The sequence below is a fragment of the Nycticebus coucang genome, chromosome 1 (genome assembly GCF_027406575.1).
Source record: "Nycticebus coucang isolate mNycCou1 chromosome 1, mNycCou1.pri, whole genome shotgun sequence".
NCBI classification, from domain to species: Eukaryota; Metazoa; Chordata; class Mammalia; order Primates; family Lorisidae; genus Nycticebus; species Nycticebus coucang.
In genome coordinates this window covers 37969719-37992627 of record NC_069780.1, presented here as the reverse complement: position 1 = coordinate 37992627, position 22909 = coordinate 37969719, and the positions used below count along the sequence as shown (strand labels likewise).

General features: G+C 39.7%; 1 pseudogene; it reads left to right on the top strand.

The window, feature by feature from the left end:
* Nucleotides 1–7428: 7428 nt before the first annotated feature.
* Nucleotides 7429–22640, top strand: LOC128590179 (disabled homolog 2-like; annotated as a pseudogene).
* Nucleotides 22641–22909: the final 269 nt, after the last annotated feature.

Here is a 22909-nt window from a genome sequence, read left to right as displayed (position 1 = left end):
TATAGCCAAAGAAGAATACAGGCCAAAGTGCAGGGGAAGTACAGAGAGAGTTTGAGGCGAGAAAGCACGTTCACTCGGGGTAATTCCCCCCCCTTTAACTGGTACTTTACACTTTACAGAGTGTGTTTCAGTTTGACCAATACTCAGCAAGCACCTTTTTCATGTTGGTATTGTCTCAGGAGTTCTTATATCAGTGGTGAACAAGGTAAGCAAAGTCTTATCCCTGCCATTTTATTTAATCCTTGAAACAAATTCACAGAAGGGGGATGTTATTCCCATTCTATGGATAAGAAAAGTAAAGTTTCACATGATTGAGTGAGTTTTCCCAAGATCACGGAGCTATCCGGCTGAGAAAGTAGTAAGAATCTGAATTCAGATTATTTGACTCCTAGGCTAGTGCTCCATAAAATAAATCCCTCCACCTCCAGGGGGCACCCTTGAACCCTCTGTGACCATGTTCAGAGTTTTTTTTTTTTCCCCTTTGGTTTAAACCACCTATTACCTGAAAGACAGCTCTAGCAGTCAGTCAACTGACCTTCAAACAAAAGGTCCCATAAAAGGAAGAAGGCTCAGAAACTGAATGAAGAATGAGGTAAAGAAAGGTGGGTAAGACTCAGGCCTCTGCTGTCCTCATACCTAAATAAGAGGACAACTGACTTTGTCATTATAACATTGACTTTGTCATTCATAGGTAGCTGTTCATTGTGATATTAATGTGTTAACACTTTTTTTTAAAACAGGTTTGGCTTTCATTAGATTCTGCAGTTGCTCAAAAACAACGTTTTCCTGTTTATGTGCAGAGTGCAAAAGTTCCTCCTAGATTTAAAATCATTTAATATTCAGCCAAACATCAACCAATAGCATATCTAATACTAGTGATTAATCTTTTCAGGCGTCCTCAAACTTTTTAACAGGGGGCCAATTCAATGTCCCTCAGACTGTTGGAGGGCCGGACTATAGTTTTAAAAAAAAAAAACTATGAACAAATTCCTATGCACACTGCACATATCTTATTTTGAAGTAAAAAAACAAAACGGGAACAAATACAATCACACTGCCTCTTGTGGCCCACGGGCCGCAGTTTAAGGACCCCTTTAGGCTGTGGTGCTTACTGCAGCTGACCATGGAATCACCTGGGAGAGTTTTTCCCTATGGAAATTCCTGACCATGGAATCACCTGGGAGAGAACTCTCTAATTAAATCAGGATGGAGCCCCCAGCTTGAATGATGCCTAGAAGCTCTCCAGGTGATTCTGATGTGCATCAGAGGTTGATAACGTTTGCCTTACAGTGGTTCTCAAAGTGTAGTCCCTGACAGTCAACATATCTGGGAACTTGTTCAGAGATGCACATTCTCAAGCCCCACCCATGATCGACTAAGTCAAAACACTTGGGTGTGGAGGCCAGCAAGCTTTGCTTTAAAAAGCTCCATTGACAACCTTTCTGGAAGGAAGTATGGAGAAACCTCAAAGCACTCAAGCTAGACCTCCCATTTGATCCTGCAATCCCATTACTGGGCATCTACCCAGAAGGAAAAAAATCCTTTTATCATAAGGACACTTGTACTAGACTGTTTATTGCAGCTCAATTTACAATCGCCAAAATGTGGAAACAGCCTAAATGCCCACCAACCCAGGAATGGATTAACAAGCTGTGGTATATGTATACCATGGAATACTATTCAGCCATTAAAAAAAATGGAGATTTTACATCCTTCGTATTAACCTGGATGGAAGTGGAAGACATTATTCTTAGTAAAGCATCACAAGAATGGAGAAGCATGAATCCTATGTACTCAATCTTGATATGAGGACAATTAATGACAATTAAGGTTATGGGGGGGAAGCAGAAAGAGGGAAGGAGGGAGGGGGGTGGGACCTTGGTGTGTGTCACATTTTATGGGGGCAAGACATGATTGCAAGAAGGACTTTACCTAACAATTGCAATCAGTGTAACCTGGCTTATTGTACCCTCAATGAATCCCCAACAATAAAAAAAAAAAAAAAAAGCTCCAGTGATTCTGGCAGATGTCTGAGAACCACTGTCTTAGAGGATTTTGTCAAAAAGCTGTCATCTACCCAGTTACACACCCAGAACAGCTCCTAAGCTAAGGTTAGACGAGAGAAGCACTTGCAAAAACATATATTGTATTCAAAAAAAACAAGAGCCATACCAAACAAATACAAAAGAGGTAAGGAATAAAACCCTCATCATTTAATTCATTTTTTTCTCAGTTTCCCCCATTTTTCATTGATTTATTTTCCTTCTGTCCCGTTGATGAAATGCCATAGTTTTCAGAATCCTGGCCTGATGTAAATGAGTCCCCTTTCTCTTTAATTGTATGAGACACACGCAAACACAGAAATATGACTTACAGATTTACATGTAGTAATCTTTGTGAGAGCAGCATTCTTCAAGTATCATGCAAGCCTCATGTGACAGTGTTGGGTGCCACAGGCAGGCATAAGTTGTTTATATTAGCAAATACATTTCAACAGAAACACATGTTGGCAGTTAGCACTCCCTCAGCTCCTCATACAAGCCATTCTGTGGGGAGCTAGACTTTGTTAGAAGAATTTGAATTTGAAAAGTGCTTTTCTTATATTTGGTTTCTAATAACCAGATGAAGAACTCAATACATTTTGGATATGTTAGATTTCCAACTCTCCATGTAATACTAGTAATTAGCAGGACTGATCCAAAGCTGTCAAGTAAAAATGTAGAGTTCTTCAAACCATGTTCTGAGTGAACATCTTACTGTGAACACTTTGTGGGGAAAGAAGTGAGTGCAACTTGCCATTCAGAAGCCAAAGAAAGAGCCCACTTTGTGGAAATGGGGACATCAGCAGTCTAGATACACACAGTTGTGAAGAGAGGAGGAATGTCATGGAAGTCACAGGCTGAGGACTTCTGTAAGGCAGTACTAATACTCAGTAGTAAAGCCAACCTGTTGGTACAAAATGTAAATACTTATACACTGACCAGTACAGAGCAGATGCTCTGTGACCCCACACTGTTTCCTCAGCGTGCCCAGCACTGCACTGGGCTCTCCTCCCGCCCCTCCCCACCCAGCAGAGCAGGGAGTGCCTGAAACATAGAGGCTGGCATCTGTCCTGATGACCAGTGTCCATGCCATATAGTTTGTGGAATGTTTGGAATATCACACCTGTGTTGATAGAGCCCTCAAAAATGACTCAGAATGGAAGGAAACAAATTTCAGGTGATGGAACAAACTACTCAAGTATTTAATGTCTTAGCGTCACACCAATCTATTATTTTTGTTCTCCAATGAAAAGCCCTTAAATCCCAAATACCCCGATTTGATTAATTCACATTGTATGCCTGTATCAAAACATCACGTATATCCTAATAATAATAATTATTATTATTTTTGAGACAAAGTCTCACTTTGTCCCCCTGGGTAGATTGCCATGGCATCACAGCTTACAGCAACCTCAAACTCTTGGGCTCAAGCTATTCTCTTGCCTCCTCCTCCTGAGTAGCTGGGATTACAGGTGCCCACCACAATGCCTGGCTATTTTTAGAGATAGGGTTTCTCTCTGGCTCAGGCTGGTCTTGAACCTGTGAGCTCAGGCAATCCACCCGCCTCGGCCTCCCAGAGTGCTGGGATTACAGGAGTGAGCCACCATGCCTGGCCTTATCCTAATAATTATTAAAAATAAAATAAAATAAATTTTTATAAAAGTAAGGGTGCATTCTCTCAGACAAGGCCCGTGTCCCTAATGTGGCAGGGCCTCGGCAGCATTCGTGGTGCCCGTGGTGCTGTGCATAGTCACAGTTGCACCGACATTTCACCCTCCTCCTTCTCACACTGCACATATCCTCTACCCAGAGAGTCCCACCGGCCACCAAACGGCAAGCAGATTCTTCCTTCAGAGCAAGTAAAAAACCACAAAGGGACTTGAAAAGAAATGCATAAAAATGACAAGCTTTGGAGTTTGAATGTGAAAATTTGCACAAATCTCTTTATTCACCTTTATTTCAAAGCATTGGTTTCTGCTACACTGAAAGGACAGTTTTCCCAGTGCGTGGGCCCTGACGGCTCTCCAGGGGCAGTGTCGCTGAGCCGTAAGCCAAGAGTCTCTTGCTGACTGGCCACCCTCACCCCCTCTTTCAAGCAGTTTTGGATAATCCAGAGGGAAAGGGGAAGGACATGGCTCTACCGAGTCAGTGCTATGTGGAAACTCCAGCTTGACGGAGGGCCTGACCATCTGAAGCACGTATAGCCACAGTCATATCACCTCTGACATTTTTTTCTTTTCAAGACCCCACCGCCCAAACCTGCTCACTCAGCTTTTCCTGGTCTGCCCCATCAGCTCTCTGTTTTCATTCTCTGCTCACTCCCTTAGCTGGAGGCTTCACCAGCTCCTAATTTACTTCCTGTTCCACCCTTGACCCCCGTGTGGGGTCATGCCCTGAGCCTCAGGACAGTGGCCCCACACCCCCAGCTCCAGCTCCTGGAAGCCCAGCATGAGCAGCCCCCAGCCTTGAGGAAAGACTAGGAAACAGTAGACAGGAGGAGGCTGAGTCCTGTCCACATCACTATGACATTTTCACAAGGGGAGGTGCTGACCTCAGGATCGTTCGCTCCCCTCTACCTCACGCTGCCATCTAGTCAGCCGCTCCTAAGCACCAGCTCTTTACAAGCTACCTTCTAAGAGAGCTAGAATCTATGCCTTACCAGAGCTTAAATGATTAATGGAATTAGTGGTGAGTCAGAATAAACATAAAAGAAAAAGGCATTGTCAGACCTCTGCAAAAAAATTCAATTAATTATAAATATCTATAGTTTTCAGCATGGAAAAAATTCACATTATATGCCCCTTTCTTATGTAGTTGCTAACAACAACAAAACCTGTTCAAAGTAAGTCCTAAAATATGTCTTATGAAAAGTTCAGCTTTCTTTTTAAGGCTCTTACTTTTTAAGAAATTCTGGAAAATGATATTAATTTAGTGCCCAAGACTTGGCTTCAGCCTTAAATTCTCTCATCCAAATTCTGATGAAGTTTACTATGTAAAGAGGATTAACTTTAACATTTAATTTAAGCACTCTGAGGATTATATTATCCATAAATGTCAGTAAATAAGTATTATCTTTAATCCTTTGGTATACAAGATGTAACACTCTTGAACCCCACTTGTGTTCCAATAACAGTTGGCAAGTTTGGTGTGGGCTGGGGTTTTTAGGAAGCTGGTGTGTGATCGGGTTATATGGGTGAAAGAGCCACCTGCACTTAAATTCCTTTCTTTTCTCCCATTTACTCTAGGCTTATGTAAGTTCTGACTTTTAGTTAGTCATCTCCACAACAATCATATTGACTTAATTTTCTCCAAGAAGATACCTTTGTCTTGAACAATATGTATTCAGACCTATATGTTGCTGGTCAAGCACCTTTATGTAAACACCTGGTAGTGAGAAACACCAAACTGGATTTGCTTTAGCAGCAGGAGCCTACAGGCTATCAATTTGTTCTTTACCACAGATTTTTTTAGCTTCTTCCTAATTTTATTATCACATTACCTGTTATTTGCTATTAGGACTCCATTAGCAGATCTGATTATAAATTCATCAAAACTAGAGCTCTGGAGAAATGCACTATAAAATTCATCTTCTCAGACCACTTTCCTAAATCTTATTTCTACCGAAATTACAAGGAAAATAAAGGCCATTACATTTCCAACATCACCCAAAGATCTTCCTTTCTTTGTCAATGATTTCATTTTGCTGATATAAGACAATAAAAACATCAAGATTTTACTTCACTTACAAAATGCTTACAGAACCTCCAGTGGCCTTATATAGAAATACACTTATAAAACAAGGTATTAAAAATATTTCAAGGCAAAAAATTTGAAGTACCTAAAAGCAAAAGAAAAGAGATAAAACATTTACCAGTGCTCAGCTCATAAACGCTCCAAATCAGTCTTCACTTTAGAAAATAGTAAAACATAAACATCAGCTCTTCATATAGTGTGTTTAAAATTGACATAGATTTCAATCAGTTTTCCCAAAGTATATTACTAATAATAGCTATTTTTTTCTTTGGGGGGAGTTGAGTTTTTTCTTTTATTAAATCATAGCTGTGTACATTAATGCAATTATAGGGAACAATGTGCTGGTTTTATATACATTTTGAAATACTTTCATCAAACTGGTTAACATAGCCTTCACCTCATTTTCTTATTGTGTTAAGACATTTATATTCTACACTTCGTAGATTTCACATGTACCCTTGTAAAATGCACCATAGGTGTGGTCCCACCAATTACCCTCCCTCCGCCCATCCTTCCTCCTTCCCTCCCTTCCCCCTCTTCTTTCCCCTTCATCTTGGGCTGTAGTTGGGTTATAGCTTTCACATGAAGTGTGGGTGTTTATAAATTGGTTTCATATTAGGGCTGAGTACATTGGCTATTTTTTCTTCCATTCTCAAGATACTTTAAAGTATGGTGCCAGCCTCCTCCTATATGGCACCTTTGAGCCTCTAAGCATCAATGGTCCCTGGGAGCCTTGGCCCCTTATTTTGCTCCAGCTGCTGTTTTAGCAACCATCTCTTCAGGGTCTCCCCCCAGCCACCTAGGCTCCTGGGGCCTGAGCACCACCCACAGCTCCTCATCTCTCATCTCTCACCATGCAGCATCCCTGCGGCACATGATGTCCAGACTCTCTCCTCACTGCACATGAGCAACTTGGAAGTGAAAGAGTTAATACCCATTGAACAAACTTCTGAGCAGTGGAGACTAGGGAACAGCAGACAGTTTTCCATTTGCCACCTCCATAAACTTCCCTGAGATGCAGCAATTCACACGCAGACAGCACCACCAGATTGTCCGTATGCCAAGTGGACGCAGGCTTGGTAACACTTACTTGTATTTTTCTTTTTCCCTTTCCCCCCTCATTCCTGTTTCCCTGGGATTGCATTCCTTTATTATGTCCTTTTATTTTAAAAGGATGTTGCATAAGCTTTCAGCTCAGTCTGTCTACTTTCTGGGAAACCTTGTTTCATTAGGTAGCTATTACTGCATAACACAACTACAACATCTCAGTGGTATATGACAGCATTTAATTCTCACTCCCAAATTTGCAGCTTTGCTTCCATTTGCAGCTGTTGAAGTGACTCTGCTCCTAGCTGTGGCTCCAACTGGGCCAAAGGTTATCTCTAGTTTACAGATGAAAATATAACTACTCCTAAGAGATAAAGGAACTTTCCCAAAGTCATAGTTATGACTGAGCCAGGACTAACACAGGTCAAGTTCATCAGACCCCAAATCCACTTATTCACAAATTACAAATTGCAAATGGATGTCCACAGTGATCCAGGAAAGATGCAAGCTCTGAGGATCCCAAAGTAAAATAAAATTATCTTCAAAGAGCATACAGGCAGACAGACAGGCACCCATGTGTAACGCAATGAGATACTTGCATAATGTAAGTACAGGCCTGCACCAGCAGGTGCACGGGAGGCAGGCACCCGGGACAGAGCTCGAGGGACATTCAGCAGACCCCTTGCTGCTCACATTCTTCTCCACAGCAAGCTTGCTTGTTTCCAGCACAGCCTGCTTCCTACCTAACCACGGTATGCATTCCTAGAGAACATTTGTATAGACAGAGCTACGAAATTCCTACACATCTGACTATGTAGGAATGCCTTGGTCTTTATTTATGGGAAGATAAAATTGTGGACACTCTTCTTCAATTCATATCAGTTTCTTATATAAGTACCAAAAGACAAAGAAGACCTTTTCAACACTCTTTCTCGTTTTCCTATCACTCAGGCTTACCTTTCTGCCTGTAAGATCACTCACCAAAGTTACTCTTTTAACACGAAAGTATAATGCTGTTTATTCAATATAATTTCAATTTATGGCAAAACGTTTTATATTTCACTAGACAAAGTATGCTGCAAATATTTAGGTCAAGATAACTTACAAATTACTATGATTTATATTTTTTATTTCTCTTCCTTTCAATCATTGGCATCTTCATTCGTAATACTTAAAATGAAATGATTAATGACAATAAAATAAAAGAAGATATAAGAAGAAAAGATGATGTCTGGTCTCTAGTGACCCAGGATCTGCATCTGGGGTCCTTTATCCTGGCTACACATCAGAGTCATAATTTTTTTTTAAAATACTGATTATCAGGCCACATAGATGTGTAAGACCAAATATATAAGAACTTCTGGAGTGGGGTCTGGATATCAACAGTTATAAGAGCTTCTCAGGTGATTCTAATAATCAGCCAAGATCATCAACTCTGTTCTTCTTAGGGCATCCACCTAGACTTTCCTTGTTATAACTTCTTTTTATTTCCTTAATTAGCTCCAAACTGCCCTTTTTAGGCACATACAGTATCTTTGCTAAGTTGACAGGGGTCCTCAAACTGCGGCCCGCGGGCCACATGAGGCGGTGTGATTGTATTTGTTCCCGTTTTGTTTTTTTACTTCAAAATAAGATATGTGCAGTGTGCATAGGAATTTGTTCATAGTTTTTTTTTTTTTAAACTATAGTCCAGCCCTCCAACAGTCTGAGGGACAGTGAACTGGCCCCCTGTTTAAAAAGTTTGAGGACGCCTGGCTAAGTACAAGTACATACAAGTGCCTACAGCTTTGTAGGCACATACAGTATCCTTGCTAAGAATGTTGTTTTAAAGCATTCACTTACCAAACATTTACTGAATCTCCCAGGTCCAGTGCTACATAGATTGGAAGTAAAGAGCGTGAGCAAGAGCCATAGTTCCTTCCTTTAGAGAGATTATGGGCTAAAACATTAAACAAGTAAACAGAGACTCTTTTAAAAAGGAAACTACCACAAATCATAGTAAGTACCATGAAGTAAGAGCCTGCCTGACTGTTTAAGCCCAGCACTATATGAAAGCTGAGACTTAAAGCATAAATAGAAGTTAACCGGCCAATGAGCAAGGGAAAGAGTATTCTACACAGGGGGAATGGCAGACGTGAACGTGCTAAGGCAGAAACTTAGGGAACCAAGGACTATGCCTGTGGCTTAGCCAATGCAGAGGGGAGTAAGGCAGTGAGGCAAGGGTGCATTATTTTCTAAGTCTAATAAGAAGCAGTTTAGAAGTCAGGAGAGCAGGCAAGAAAGAGCAGCAAGGCCCAATTTGCCCCAGTTAACGTGGGAATGAGTGTTCCCCCTCAGCTCCTCAGAAGGCATCTGGAGAGTAGAATGTTCATAAACTCGTCAGTCATTGGGGGGATAATTTAATAAAATTTTTGTGAAAATAAAGCACATATTTGTAAATCACACTCACACGCACACACAACCACAACGTGCTGTCTCCTAAGTCCCATTCGTACTAGAGGTAAATCAATTCAATATACTTATGTAAGTAGGTCAATACCCAACTGTACTGTTTATTTTAATAACTGACTTTTAATACAGTGTTTGCTATTCTGCAAAATTGATCAATGGTGTGTGTAATCACTCTCTTTTATTGCCAAACCTAACTGCTGGTTTTTGTTACTATAGAAGCTGAGTTCCTTCTGAAGAAAATAAAATATATTCATCCATTTGCCCAGGAAAGGCGGTATTGTTGTAAGCAAAAGTGGTTAATTTGTTTTTTATTGGTGAACATTAATCAGTTAATAAATCTTCCAAGGGAAACTTATAGATGAGTACATTTGGATTTCTGATATGCTAATAAGATTGGTGCACTGAAGAATCCCAGAATCCCAGAATCTCTGGGAGAAAATAACTTTTTTCTAGATGGCACATTCGTGGTTTAAATGACTTCTTCCAAGCCTGGCATAAATGTAGTGTCCAAAAAAAAAATTACTGGGTCTGTGTTAAAATGATCATTTTATGACTTAGATAAATCTCCTACTTGTTTATCAAAAAAGAAGTAATATCTTTTGTATTAATTTCCTATGGCAATTACAACAAATGCCATAAACTTGATGGTTTATTTTACTATTTTTTAGAGTCAGAGTCTCACTTTGTTGCCCTCGACAGCTCACAGCAGCCACCAGCTCTTGGGCTTAGGGGATTCTCTTGCCCCAGCCTCCTGAGTAGCTAGGACTACAGGCGCCCACCAGAACACCCGGATATTTTTTTGTTGCAGTTTGGCCAGGGCTGGGTTCGAACCCGCCACCATCAGTATATGGGGCCGGCACCCTACTCACTGAGCCACAGGAGCTGCCCATCTTTATGGGTTAAATAAACAAAAAATTATTTTCTCAGTGTTCTAGAGGCCAGAAGTCCAAAATCATTCAGGTCAGCAGGCTCTAGAGAAAATCTTTTCTCGTCTTTCCCAGCGTCTGGTGGCTCTTGGCGTCCCCAGGCTTGTGGCAACGTAACTCCAATCTCTGCCTCTGTCTTCACGCGGTATTCATCCCCAAGTCTCTCTGTGTCTCAAGTCTCCCTCTCTCTCACTTATAAGTATATGTAATTGGATTTAGGGCCCGTTCTAAATCCAAAATGATCTCACCTAAAGCCGTAACTTAAGTTTACTCACAGAGATCTTACATTCGAATAAGGTCACATTCATAGTTATTGGGAGCGCACATATAAATATATCTTTCTAAGGAACACAATTTAACCCATTATACACTTGTGAGCTTTACTATTATAATTGGCTGCAAATTACAGAAATTCAAAATAATAGTGACTTACATAAGATTATTTTTCTCTTTAGGTAAAGCTCACATACAGAGAACAATGCTGGTATAGCTTTCCATGTTGTCAGGAAACCAAGCTACTTCTATCTTGCTGTTTGTTTGAGGATGGCTTCTATTTCGAAATTCATCTGATGGACCAATATGACTGCTCTATCTGTAGCCGTCATTTCTGTATCCCAGTAACATAGAAGGTAAAAAGATAAGGGAAAGAACATATCTTATTCCTCTAAGAAAACTTCCTGAAAATGTTTACAACATTACTGTTTATATCCCATTGGTCAGAATGTAGTCATAGGTCAAAGCTAGCTGTAAGGGAAGCAGGCAAGTATAGTCTTTATTCTGGGCAGATGTTTTCTCAGCTAATTCAAGAATTCTGTTCCTAAGAAGTGGAAAACAATATTAAAGAACAAGTAAACATCTCTGCCTAATACTAAAATAATCTCACAGGAGTGTACTGAAGAATTCAACATCCTGAATCACTATGTTTGGTAAAGAATCAATGCCTGTATGAAACAAAAACTTATTCTAATTTCTGAAATAACCACACTTTTGCAACAGTTCCCCTTTATTTTTTATTCTTTTCTTAGGACTATGTATTTATGCATTGGGTCTCCCTAGAATTCTGTGATGTCTCTTCCAAATGCACCAGTTTAAAAGTTACTGTTTATTGCAGCTCAATTTACAATCACCAAACTGTGGAAACAACCTAAATGCTCACCAATTAGGAATGGATTAATAAGCTGTGGTGTATGTATATCATGGAATACTATTCAGCCACTAAAAAAGATGGAGACTTTACATCTTTTTTATTAACGTAGATGGAGTTGAAACACATTATTCTTAGTAAAGCATCACAAGAATGGAGAAACAAGGATCTAATGTACTCAATTCTGATATGAGGACAATTGCTGACCTAGTACATGGTGAGGGAAGGAGGAATGGGGGAGGAGAGAGAGGGAAAGAGGAGGGCGGGACACAGTATATGGCACACCTCTAGGAGGCAGGACATAATTATAAGAGGGACTTTACCTAACAAATGCAATCAGTGTAACCTCATTCTATGTACCCTCAATGAATCCCCAATAATAAAAAAAGAACTATTACAACACTCTTATCAATTCCCCCAGTTGCTACTGTATTATTGAGGTGATATTCCAGCATATCTTATAGGGGTAACAACCAAAAATGGCATGACTGAAGGGTACCACACAGCGAAAGAGAAAGATTTAAACAATGGGAAATTGCAGCCAGAAGGAGGAACCAAGTAGCCAAGGGGAAAAACAAGGTTGAAGCAGCAGCTTTTCATTTCACTTCAAACTGTGCTAAGAGAAAATCCATTGAACAAATTTAGGCCAGAGTAAGTAGTGATCAAGGGTCATCCAATCTAAACTGATAGAAAAAGAAGAATCTTCACAAGTTCCCATAATGATAATATTCCAGGTCCATCACAGCCCATGACACTGACTGGGGAAATTAGCTTGATGCCATATAAAGGGGTTAGGAGAGAAAACTCAAATCTCGGAAATAGAACTTATAGGAATCAGACCAAGGAATAAACCCAGATAAACCAGCTAGAGTATTGAGCTGTCCCCAACTCCCCACAAGAAACCAGAAAACCAAGACAAAGAAACTCAGGAACAAAAAAGACCCTACACAGTATGTAGACTGCCAGATGGCTTTACCAAAAGCAGGTTCAGAAACTCTTACCAGATATTACCAACCCCAATCACAGAATCCAGTACCTTCCCAAACTTTTCCCAAAGCGTCAAGGGAGTAGATGATATATTTCAAATAGTAAGAGAGGAAAACATGTCTTAATACCTGAATAGGTGAAGTTCCAGCACAACGCAATGGTGCTATCCATTCACAAACAGTGAAAACAAGTTTCAGTGAAGTAAGAACTAACTACTAAAATACATGTATATTTGTACTTCCAATGTCATGTTAATTATTTTATCAATCCACATCTGAAGGCTCTACTGTAAGTCCTAAAAACAAGATTGCTTTTGTGACAAAACTCACAGCTAACTCATTTTAGACCTCTGATTATTCTGTTTCTAGTCCAACATCTTCCACCCTTATCAATGAAACTGTCCTTTATCACACTTTGGAGAAACAACCCTCTTATTCTGAATTATTGTTAAAAATAGCAAAATCCAAATCTCCCATTAATAATCCCATGAAGAAAAATCCTCCAACTTTGGTCAGTGACACAAGAATGCATGTTTTCAAAATCATAGAGAATCTTTTTTGTTTTGAGTGTTATAGTCTGAAAGTCAGATTCATAGAACCCAAGACACTAAAAAAGAGAAAGTAGCTTAAGTATTATTCCCACCACGACCAAAAGGGGTAGAAACAGTCGTGTGATAAAAGATAGAGAATTTTTAACTGGTAGCATGTTCCAGCTACTCAGGCGGTGGGAGGATCACCTGAGCCCAGGAGTTTGAGGCCAGCCTGGGCAGCTTAGTAAGACTGTCTCTATTTAGGAAAACAAAGGGGAATTTTCATCTACTATTTGTTTGGTTACCAGTTATCTGACTTGCTGTCAGAGGCATCTGTCTATTACCCCTCAAAAAGAGCATCCTTTCTTATTCATGTTTATAATAAAGGGATCAAGATCCCTGACAAACACCACAGGGTTAGTATAAAAATCATATAATGAAACAGATGTTAAGGCAATTGTCACAGTACAAAGTAATACATAGATGCAAGATATTGGTATTTCTATAAGCACGAACACTTTCCTCTTTCCCCTAGGAGTATTTTGCTCACTCTGACTCACCACAGGACCAGTGTAATTGCCTGGGTGTTGGGAGGATTTTGTTTTATGTTCATTGTTATATAGTTCGTGCTCCCATTTCATCTTTCAGGTCTTTATCTTGATTCTTTGATTTGTTTGCTGAATTTTCATTTTGCTTGCTCAGGAATAAAAATCTTCTGTTTATGATCCCTCCACTGCACAATTTTACTCATTTCACAGCATGGAATTGTTGGTGTATACTTAAAGGCTTCTTTCAAGGGAGTACGTGGGCCTGAAGAAAAGTGTCTGCAGATGTTCTTTCATTGCTGATTGACTTAAAAAGTGAGACATGAGAACAAGTTAGTTTAACTCAGTGCTTCTCAACCTTCCTAAGGCCACGGCCCTTTAATACAGTTCCAGTGGGTCGCGACCCACAGGTTGAGAACCGCTAGTTTAACTGGTGTGCTGGAAATCAAAAGGAACATGGGTCATTACCCCTGCATTCTGCCTTCAGACACAGGGAAGCATTTGCTGTACCTATTTAAACACGGATTTTTTTTTCCCCCTCAAACAAGAGTCTATCCACTCTGGCTGAATTTCTTCCTGACAATAGTAATTATGTTGATACTTCTGAGGGACCCTAACATGAGCACTAGGTCAATACTTAAAAGAGTCAGCAAATAAACAGAAATATCCACTTTATTACTGATCCAGACTATGTTGGAGGACTTAGCTTATTATAAGAGCCAAAATGGGCTTCTTCACTCCCAATTCTTAGTCTAGTCAACTCAGAAAAGCCCATCTGAGCCAAAGTTTGAGACTATGAACAGAACTCGGGGCATTGACTCCTCTGCTCTGAGGGGAGAGTGAGGAAAAGAGAAAGTGACAGAGAGACAGAGAGAGACACCACATCTTTTCATGCTCAGAACTTAGACTCTCACAATCAGAGAAATTAGAGTAATGGCTATCAGTGGCCAAGCATGTCACCAGGAACAGGAGAAGGAATGAGTCAAAAGACTGAGCGGACATCCATTGGGATGACCCCTCCTCACAGGCACTAGGGATCAGAAGAGGTGTTACTCCCTCATAAATAACAAGAGCTAACTTTTAACGAGTTGCCACCATGAGCCAAGCATTGCTATAAAAGCTTGCCCTGGATTCACTCATTCAATACTCACAACAAGCCTAGGAGGTAAATACTATTATCACCTCCATGTTACAGATGAGGAAACTGAGGAACAGAAAGGTAACTAAATAAGAGAAAAGAAAATCCCATGCACTCTTCTGTCCCTGAAGCTCTTCAGCTGCCCACGCCCACAAGCAGACATCCACTCTCCCTTAGAGAAAGGCCACAAGTCAGATAGGGTTGAAGGGACGTCAGGTCTAGCCTCTCTCTATTCTGCCATTCACTAGTGTATGTCTGTTGGAACAAATTATTACAAATGAGGTGGCTTAAGACAACAGAAATAGGGTGGCGCCTGTGGCTCAGTGAGTAGGGCACTGGCCCCATATACCAAGGGTAGCGGGTTCAAACCCGGCCTCTGCCAAACTGCAACCAAAAAATAGCCGGGCGTTGTGGCGGGCGCCTGTTAGTCCCAGCTACTCGGGAGGCTGAGGCAAGAGAATCGCTTAAGCCCAGGAGTTGAAGGTTGCTGTGAGCTGTGTGACGCCACGGCACTCTACCGAGGGCCATAAAGTGAGACTCTGTCTCTACAAAAAAAAAGGGAAGAAACCAAGGGGTCAGCAGGGCTGCCCTCCCTCCAGATGCTCTACGTGAAAATCCGGATTTGCCTCTTTCAGCTTCTGCTGGCTGTGGGCATTCCTTGGCTTTTTGGTTTTGTGGCCACATGGATCCAAACTCGGCCATCTTCACATTACCTTCTCCTCCTTCGGTTGGTTTCAAATCTCCCTGTGCCTTTCTGTTAGAAAGACAATTATCATTGGCCTTAGGGCCCATCCAGACAATCCAGAATAATCTCCTCATGTCAAAATCGGAACTTAATTATATCTATAAAGATCCTTTTTTCACATAAGTTAATATTTACAAGTTCCAGGGATTAGAAAGTGGACATCTTTCAGGGACCACCATTCAATCCACTACACATGACCAGAAAAATAAGTGAGAAAAATAGAAAATTATGATGGACTAGTATGGTGCTTTAGAATTCTACTCCTCTATCTCACCAAGAAAAATACTAGCACGAGAGGTTATACGGTGATCCCCTGAAGAGAAGGCCGGAAAAGAACACGGAGTTCCAGTCTCGACCATGTTGCCAGTGAGGCATGTGATCTTGGATGATTCATTTATCCTCTCGGGGCTTCAGTTCTCTTATCAGTAAATGAGGGATTGTTCCCATGTTCTTTGAGTATCCTATCAACTTCAGCATCTTATGATTCTACAGAAAATTCCAAGCATATTTTAAAGCCCAGCATGTACACAGTTAGAAAACAGACAGAAGTAATGTTATCACAGCTAGTCTTTCATTCAACAAATGCTGTTGAATGCCTTCTTTTGCCAGGAAAAGTAGGAGTCCACAGCACATTGATATATAACTCATTGTATTTACTAAAACAATAATACCCAGAATTGTTGTTCAGGGATGCTGACATCAACAAACCTCCACAAAATTAAACTTTTTTTTTTTTTTTTGCAAAGTCTATTCTATCAAAAAGAAGAAAAAAGAGGAAGATGGGAAGAAGAAGCCAACCTGGCGTACGTAATGTGAAGTAGAGCTACCTGGTGCTGAGTCACAGCTGCCTGACACGCACCTGATCTTGGTCTGTGCTTGGGAGACACTGTGGATTAAAAAAAGAAAACACGATGATATGGGTTTTAGACTCAGGTCAATCTGAGATCAATACCAACTCTGTGAGAGCTTGAAGAATTCATTTAAGGTTCCAGAACCTGTGTGCTCAGGTGGAAAAGATAAAATATCTGTAAGGATGTATATTCCATGGAGAAACGGTGAGGACTGGACTGAGAAGCTATGGCCCGCACTTAGCAGCAGCTGCCTGGCATCTGTTGTTTCCTTCTGTTTGCCCTACCCAGGTGAAAGTAAACACGTCTAACTTGAAACAAAGTTATAAAGTGTTTGAAGTCCACTTTTCACCTGCTTTCCTGTACTTTTCTTTTCCTAGATGGCAACCCTTCCAGGCAAATAATTTGTCATTTGTGGTTGTTTACTGATTAAACTAAAATTATTCATACCAAGATGTTACATGAAGCAGGCTTCCAATTCTCTTGTCTCTAATTGTAGAAGTATGTCAAAGTATATCTGGATAGGAACAAGACCAGAGGAGATTAGGGGTTGGGAGTGAAGAAGCTGATTCTGAAGTCCTTTGACATGAAAGTACACCACCACCACCCCCCACCGCCCCACTCAGATAACTCAGATGGGAACATTCATTCAGGCTTTTTTTTTTTTTGAGACAGGGTCTCACTTTGTTGCCCTCAGTAGAGTGCCAGTAGAGTGCAGTCGCATCACAGCTCACAGCAACCTCCAACTCCTGGACTCAAGTGATTCTCTTGCCTCAGACTCTCAAGTAGCTGGGACCACAGGCGCCTGCCACAATGCCTAGCCATCCTTTGTTGCAGTTGTTATTGCTGTTTTTAGCTGGCTAGGGCTGACTCGAACCCGCCACCCTTGGTATATGGGGCCGGTGCCCTACTCACTGAGCCACAGGTGCTGCCCATTCAGGCATTTTAGAAATACAGCTAAGGATGGAGTGCAAGAGGCGATGAACTCCCCTGTTTCTTCCCAAAACCAGAAAGAAAACTAGACTCTCACCTAAACTTGCTCCTAGAGGTAATCTAAATAAGATAATGATGAAGAAAACCATTGTCACAATCACCTTCTCCCAAATTTACTTCTACTGCCATCAAGATATATAATGAATGTTTTCTAAAATAAATTTGTGTTTCATTAATATTTTGTGATTTTTTTCATGCCCAAGCCTTCCTCCTAGTTGTAAGAAAACCCCCCAGTGGCTCCTAACTATAATTATGAAGTTCCCAAGATGCATGTTTAATAGTAATTCGGGGGCTCTTACGTCTGCTTCTCAGATTATGTTTCTGTAATACTATGGGAAAGTTACTGTGCCTCTTTTAGCCTTAGTTTTCTCATCTGCAAGATGGGAACATAATAGTACCTATATAACAAATTGCTTAACATAACACACCCATCATGGATGAGCTGTGATTATCAGCCAAAGTATGTATGGATATGAAGTAAAACCTTACTGTTTCAATCTTGGAAATGAGAAAAGCATTAGTCTGAATAAATAAAATATTTAACTATGAAATAATTTTAAAGGAAAAAACATAAAAGAATCCCTCTCTATATATATTGCTTGGCAAAGAGTCTGTTTGTCCAATTAGCCAAAAGACAAGATGTATTTGTGGACCTATATAAGAGATCCATGATGGGCAATTTGGCTTCAGAGAAGTAGGAAGGGAGGAAGGGTGGGAGGGAGGGAGCTGCCCACAGGTCAGTCTGATTGTTATTATCACAATTGCCAGATAGGCCATTTTGAGTTCTGACTACTGTTACCACAGGACAGTTTGTCAATTTGATTCATTTATTTTTCCATTCAACAAATAGAAATTAGTGATATCAAGGGACTGGGCTAAGAAAACCAGGGGAAATAATCTTTTTTGAGCCCATGGCCTGTAATGCTTACTTACGCGTACTGCACATATGCAGGTGTATGTGAAGTTTATTATACATATGGTAAGTAGACTAGATAATCATTTAGAAATTTAGCTAGTTCTATGTTTTTCATATTTATAATGGACATAATTACATTCCTTCCTTATTTCTCAAGGTTATTGGCTGAAGAAAGTCCCACAGAGCTTCCAGTGATCAACAACAGGTGCTGCTGCTGCCCAGCGGGACAAACCCACGGTGCCCAGTCCATGGAGGTGTTCAGGTACCACCTGTGCAACCACAGGTGCACACCCGCCCATGGTGTTTCTAGAGCAGAAATTGAACCATCTGTCCATGTTTTACCAGGAGGAGTGGCCAACAGACATGCTCTTGACCCAGACTGAGCCATCATTCAGCAAACGGAGTGAACTGAGAAGATGAAACTGATTGAAGAGTTCTTGAAGTCCCATGCATCAGGTCCCATGTTCCCCAGCAGCCTACTGCTTAAGTAGGTGCGGTGACTCACGCCTGTAATCCTAGCACTCTGGGAAGCCAAGGTGGGTGGATCACTTGAACTCAGGAGTTCAAGACCAGCCTCAACAAGAGTGAAACACCATTTAAAAATAGCCAGACATTATGGTAGGCACTTGTGAAGAAAGGATTTCTTTGCTTTGTGTCCAATGGCATAAAGATCTTTGCTCACTTAAAGTAAAGCAAACGGGTGTCAATGCAATGGTGTTTACAACTAATTGATCATGACCAGTGCCAGATTTCTTTGTTCCTTCTCCATTCCCACTGCTGCACTTGACTAGCCTCAAAAATTTTTTTTATAAAGCAAATGTACTTAAAAAAAGATTATTGGTCACATTAAAAAACGATTAAGGCCACCGAAACTTTGACTAAACTGTGTATGAAAAAAATGTGGTTTGTTTGTATGACTTTTATTTTGACATTGCATTAATACTATTTTTTTGAAAATGAAAAACAGACAATTGATTCAAAATTGTGAGTGATGCAAGATAGCTTTCAGAGTTGTCAGTTAGATTCATTTATTTGTCTCCATCTGTTTAGCTACATTTATTTATTCCCTATTGCAAAAATTAAGCTGGAGCAACACAAATAATTCAAGTAGGTGGCACTTAGGAGGTTAATGGAAGTCACTATGTGTATACAGTATTGGAAAGAAAATAAAATTGCCTTTCTTTGAAAATATTCTTCAATTTAGACTTTCACGAATGTTCCATTATGTTCCTTTGCTTTGTATTTGCTTTTTTTTTTTTTTTTGGCCGGGGCTGGGTTTGAACCCACCACCTCCGGCATATGGGACCGGCGCCCTACTCCTTGAGCCACAGGCGCTGCCCTGCTTTTGCTTTTGTTTTTATAAGACAAACTACTTAACAAGCTGCAGCCATATCATTCAGGAGTGTTCTCTTCGTTATGACAGAGTAGAGCAGGTTAAATTTCTGTCTTTTTTAATATAAATAACTTATAAGAGCAAGTAACCAAGGATACTGAATACAGTCTTGTACAGTTAATGTTCATTTGAAGCATTGTATTCCTAAGAAGAAATGAAATTTTCCATAAATTCTAAATTGGTTGTATTTTCAATATAGACTAATTAGCAATTCTGATATAGAGTATAAGGGTGCATGAAAAGGGATTTTTAAATAGGAGGGGATTTTTACCTTCCTAGGACCAAAATGATCCCCTGGTTGGAACTGGCACATGATACATCATCTAAAAATATCATTTTATACTAGCAAGACAATGTAACTTATTTTTTTAATTGGCCTGAGACAAGGAGGTTTTCATTAATTCTCACTAACATTATTCCAAAGAAAGTCAGCTTCAGATAAAGCCATAAACTTTTTTAATTATGTGTAACTATGCCAAGATGTTCTTGGGGAGAAAAAATAAAAAGCTCCTCATAACCCTTACTAAGAATCTTGCCATGGGGACTTTACTCTTATTTAAATTAAGAATCAATCCTTTATTAAATGTATTCTAACTAACTATTACTATTACAGGAAAATCACCTCTATGAATGAAGAGATTAGGGACAGGAGAGGTAGTAGAGTCTGAACAGGATTGCTTGGTTTTTTACAGTATTCATCAACACTTCAGAGAATACTTTGTAAAAACATAAAGTATTGTGTTCACATTTTATGTATGATTCTATACTGAATAAAGTGTGCAGTTAAATTTTGTACTAGATCTTCAACGAGGACTACATGAACTCACCAGAGAATGAGACATTTTTGCAAAATAAATCGCAGTGTTTAAAAAATTTATATGAGTCAGAGAGTTTTCCCATTTTGATTATTATTTATCCTATTCTTTGTTTTTGTTACCAAAATTATGAGCAGATAGAACTTTCAGGAAATGTTGATATATAATGTGTATATATATGTGCATGAACATTTATACAAACATACAGGGTGGCCTATTTAAAGTCATAATGCTTTATATGAATCTCCTATTGTGAACATTTAAACATATATGAATTACCCAATGTCTATAAATATATGGGTATCTGTCTATACCTGTATATTTAAACATAGATTAATTGGATATTTCATATTCATCTATGTTTAAATATACAGGTATAGACAGAAAGAATATATTTATGATTAGGCAACTATTTTAAACTGTCATTTTTAATGAAAAAGGGCTAAAAATAAAATAGCATACTACCATAAAGTTTAGCCATTTTACTTCTAAGTAGGATGGAAAGATCTCATATGGCTTTCTTACATGTTTCATAACGGCTTATTTGTATTTTTTTATAGATATGAACTCAAGCATAAAGAAAAAATTCTGGTAACAATAACAAACTCAAAAAATACATATATGTTTAAAATAATAATGAAAAACACAGTCAAAACCACAGATATTTTTCACCTAAATCATAATGTTTATTAGCTAAAACCTAATATTAGTAAAGTATATGTGGCTATTATATCACAATCTCCTTGGTCATAAACTGTTTTGGAGGTCTATGTCTATATCAATTTCACAATTTTTCAGGTATCTGCCTATAACCTGAAAATTATAAAATTGATATAAAACCCAAAGTAGAAAATCAGACATGAGGAATCAATTAAAATCAATGAATTTTATCTAGATCCATAATTTATTCCACTTTAGAATCAAGGTCTGTTTTTTTTTATTTCACAAAGGAATTTGTTTTCTCCCCACTCTTCAACTTCACTCTGTGTCTTTCACTTATCTACAGGCCTTATCCAGCCAGACATGACCATCGCTGTTCCATAGGGCAGCAAGGACTTCTGTGCATGGTAATAGAGGGGACCTTGAGGGCTGCTAGGCTTCTCTCCCAGCCTTCAGAACCAAGCTCCTCTGTCCTAGCGGACTTCTCATTCCCCAGGGACCACATGATCGGCAATCTTGGCACTTCTGTGACATACCCTATGTTGAGGAACTCTCATAAATATGCTTACCTGTGAGTGCTTTATTTTGCTGGTTTGGTAATAAAGCAAAGTAAGAGGAGCCTTGAACCTGGTCCTTACCCTTTGCCTTCTTTCAAACGCTGAGAGCCCTCTGAGGTCTGGACTAGCTCATGAATTGGGTTATAGCTTTCCAGTAAAATAATATTTGGAAGGGCCAAGAAAAATTGTGTTTTTACAGTTTTGTGCTTTCTCTCAAAAGATATATTTAAAGGGAAAAGCTAAATTAGCAACATTTAAACTATGTTATGGCATTCTTTCATATACCAAAGATGGTATGTAACAAAATGGTTGAGAAGGTAGAATATTAACTTCACCTGCAATTAGAAGTAAATTTTCAATTTAAAAATGTCACAGTGGAGGCCACCTGCAGGCTCCGGGCGCAGGGAAGTCATGCTCGCATCACAGAGGCGCTGCTAGCCCGTGTCCGGGATAGGTTATTTTTACTTGGCAACCAATAGTCAGCCTGACCAACAGGCCGCACCAAAGGCACCATTGAAGAAAGAAAAGAAGAAAGGCTCTGAAAAAAACAGGTGAATATCTTTTAGCGAGGTTCAAAGGTGAAGGTGTAAAATGCAAAACCAAACTAACTGGCACTGATGATGTGCCAGATGCAAGAGGGAATAAAATGCGCCAAGATTCTATGATGAAACGAAAGGGAATGGAGGCAGCCGGCCAGTCTCAGGGACAACACAAGCAAAGGATCAGGGTCAACATTTCCCTTTCTGGAATAAAAAATAATTGATGAGAAAACTGGGGGCAATAGAGCATGAACATCCAGTAAGTAAGATTTCATTCATTGCCCGTGATGTGACGGACAACCAAGCGTTTGGCTGTGTGTGTGGAGAAGGCCAGCATCAGTTTTTCCCATAAAAATGAGGCAATAGGCTGAACCATTAGTTGTTGATCTTAAAGACCTTTTTCAAGTTATCTATGACATAAAGAAAAGTAAAGAAGAAAATAAAAAGATGGAAGAAGCCAACAAAGCCATAGAGAATGGGAGTGAGCCCCCCACGACACTGGGTGACCAAGCTAACAATGTGAAGGTAGGTGTTGACCAGACAGATTTGTTTTGGGATATGTCTATGCCTCTGGACCTAAATAGTCCAAAAGGCGACTATTCAGAAGTCTAACTTTGTGGTTCCTATTTGGTGGTCTAAGAACTTCTTCTGGAATATTTGAAAAGGAAAACTCTACCAGATGTGAAAACCCAACTGTCCTAACCCAGAGGTGGCTCATAATAAATGAATAAATGTTGAAGTCAAAAAATAAAATAAATACAATAGTTTTTAAATTCAATCTATAATCCTAGCACTTTGGGAGGCTGAGGCCAGAGGATCACTTGAGACCAGGAGTTCACCAGCCTGAACAACATACAACATAATCCCTGCTCTACAAAGAT